This window comes from Arvicanthis niloticus, chromosome 16 (assembly GCF_011762505.2).
Source record: "Arvicanthis niloticus isolate mArvNil1 chromosome 16, mArvNil1.pat.X, whole genome shotgun sequence".
Taxonomy (NCBI): Eukaryota; Metazoa; Chordata; class Mammalia; order Rodentia; family Muridae; genus Arvicanthis; species Arvicanthis niloticus.
The window spans coordinates 12,291,692-12,294,997 of record NC_047673.1 but is presented as its reverse complement, the minus strand read 5'-3'; the positions used below and the strand labels follow the sequence as shown (position 1 = coordinate 12,294,997).

General features: G+C 43.1%; 1 pseudogene; it reads left to right on the top strand.

The window, feature by feature from the left end:
• The first annotated feature begins 276 nt into the window (after nucleotides 1–276).
• Nucleotides 277–897, top strand: LOC117722058 (nucleoplasmin-2 pseudogene; annotated as a pseudogene).
• Nucleotides 898–3,306: the final 2,409 nt, after the last annotated feature.

The window sequence follows — 3,306 nt, the reverse complement described above, 5'->3', positions numbered from 1 at the left end:
TATCTGTTTAATTATCAGTCATTAAAAAATATTTTATGGGATGAAGCCCTGAAGCCATATTGAAGACCTGCAGTAGAGGTGCAACCTATGACTGGCAATGCACCAACATTCCCAGGACTCAAGGAAGCTTCCCCTACGGAAGGCTATGAGCTAGCCTTTACATTACTCAGAAAACAGTGATAACAGCTGAGCTCCAAGAAGGGACCCAGGACGTTGCCTCATCACAGACATAATTCTTCTCCATAACACCACCACCAAGCCGCCCAGTAAATCCACATGAGTCACCATGGCACCGGCAGTGTGACTGAAATCATAACAGGGAACATACTCAGGGGCAGTGAGCTCAATCAGGAAAAGCAGATTTGCACCTTTAGAGCTCAAGGCGAGAGGAAGGGAAGCTATAAACTCTTGCTCAGCACGATCTGCCTGGAAGAGAAGGCCAAAGAGGAGGTGAATTGTGTGGAAATCTTCTCCCAGGAAGAGAGAAGACCAGCAATCACTATTGCCATGCTGAAGGCCTCTGTCCTGCCTATGGTCACAGTGACAGGTATGGAGCTTTATCCTCCAGTAATTTTTCAGCTCAGAGCTGGCTCAGGACCAGTTTTCCTCAGTGGCCTGGAATGTTACGAGACTTCAGACCTGTCCAGGGAAGGTGATGAGGAAGAGGAAGAAGAGGAGGAGGAGGATGAAGATGCAGATGCAGATGTATCGATAGAAGAGATACCTGTCACACAAGTCAAAAGGGCTGCTCCCCAGAAGCAGATGAGCGTAGCTAAGAAAAAGAAAGTGGACAAAGAAGTGGAGGAGGCAGAGGTGAGGCCCAGCCCTCAGGACAAGAGCCCCTGGAAGAAGGGGAAATCTACATCCAAGCCTAAGAAGTTGGTGTCCAAGAAATGATCTCATCTTAGCACCTTCTGTGTCCAAGGCAAGGTGTCTACCAGCCCTACCACCTTAGTCTAAATGTAATAAAAGTGTGTGAGAGCCATACAGGAGCCCTGCAACCCAGTCCTCAGTTTCTGGAGCAAGTATGCCTAGGGCCACAATAAAATTTGCATGATCAGAAAAAAATATTTTATAAATAAGGCTGCTATGAACATAGTAGAGCATATGTCCTTGTTATAAGTTGGAGCATCTTCTGGGTATATGCCCAGGAGTGGTATAGCTGAATCTTCAGGTAATGCTATGTCCAATTTTCTGAGGAACCACCAGACTGATTTCCAGAGTGGTTGTACCAGCTTGCAATCCCACCAACATTGGAAGAGTGTTTCTCTTTCTCCACATCCTTGCTAGCATCTATTATCACCTAAGTTTTTGACCTTAGCCATTCTGACTGGTGTGAGGTGGTATCTCAGGGTTGTTTTGATTTGCATTTCCCTGATGCCTAAGGATATTGAGTATTTCATAAGGTGCTTCTTGGCCACCCGAGTTTCTTCAGTTGAGAATTCTTTGTTTAGCTCTGTACCCCATTTTTAATAGGGTTATTTGGTTGTCTGGAGTGTAATTTCCTGAGTTCTTTGTATATATTGGATATTAGCCCTCTATTGGATGTAAGATTGGTAAAGATCTTTTCACAATCTGGTGGTTGCTGTTTTGTTTTATTGACAATGTCCTTTACCTTACAGAAGCTTTCCAATTTTATGAGGTCCCATTTGTCAATTCTTGATCTTATAGTATAAGCCATTGGTGTTCTGTTCAGGAACTTTTCCCTTGTGCCTACATATTCGAGGGTCTTCCCCAGCTTCTCTTCTATTAGTTTCAGTGTATCTGGTTTTATGAGAAGGTCTTTTATCCACTTGGAGTTGAGCTTTGTACAAGGGGATAAGAATGGATTAATTTGCATTCTTCTACATGCTGACCTCCAGTTGAGCCAGCACCATTTGTTGAAAATGCTGTCCTTTTTCCACTGGTTTGTTTTAGTTCCTTTATCAAAGATCAAGTGACCATAGGTGTGTGGGTTCATTTCTGGATCTTCAATTCTATTCCATTGATCTTCCTGCCTGTCTCTGTACCAATACCATGCAGTTTTTATCACTACTGCTCTGTAGTACAGTTTGAGGTCAGGAATGGTGATTCCCCCAGAAGTTCTTTTATTGTTGAGAATGGTTCTCGATATCCTGGGTTTTTGTTATTCCAAATGAATTTGCAAATTGCTCTTTCTATCTCTATGAATAATTGATTTGGAATTTTGATGGGGATTGCATTGAACCTATAGATTGCTTTTAGCAAGATGGCCATTTTTACTAAATTAATCCTGCCAGTCCAGGAGCATGGGAGATCTTTTCATCTTCTGAGATCTTCTTCAATTTCTTTCGTCAGAGACTTGAAGTTCTTGTCATATAGATCTTTCACTTGCTTGGTTAGATTCACTCCAAGATACTTTGTATTATTTGTGACTATTGTGAAAGATGCCATTTCCCTAAATTCTTTTTATAGCAGCCTTATTTATAATAGCCAGAAGCTGGAAAAAAACCCAGATGTCCTTCAACAGAGGAATGGATACAAAAAAAATGTGGTACATTTACACAATGGAGTATTATTCAGCTATTAAAAATAATGAATTTGAGAAAGTCTTAGGTAAATGGATAGAACTAGAAATTATCATCCTAAGTGAGTTAACCCAATCGCAAAAGAACACACATGGTTACTCACTGATAAGCGGATGTTAGCCCAAAAGCTTGGAATAGCCAAGACTCACCACACAGACCACATGAAGCTCATGAAGAAGAAAGACCAAGTGTGGATGCCTCGGTCCTACTTAGAAGGAGTAACAAAAATACTCAAGGGAGCAAATATGGATACAAAGTGTCGGACAGAAACTGAAAGAGGAGCCATCTGGAGAGCATTTCACCTGGGTCTCCATTCCAGGTACAGTCACCAAAGGTAGACACTGATGTGGATGGCAGGAAGTGCATGCTGACAAGAGCCTAATATATCTGTCTCCTTAGAGGTCTGCCAAAAGCTGACACATTCAGAGGCCGACGCTCACAGCTAACCACTGATCTGATGAAGGGTTTTCAATGGAGAAGTTAGAGAGTAGACTGAAGGAGCAGAAAGGGTTTGTGGCCCCATGACGAGAGGAACAATACCAACCAACCAGAGCTCCCCAAGGTCTAAACCAGCAGCCTGGGAGCACATAGGGAAGGACCCATAACTCCACCTGTACATGAAGGGGAGGATGGCCTTGTCTGGCAAATGTGAGAGAGGAGATTCTTGGTCCCATGAAGGATGAACACCAAGTGGGGGGTTTCAATGTTGGGGAGGTGGGAGTGGGGGGGTAGGTGGGGGAACATCCTCATAGAAGCATGA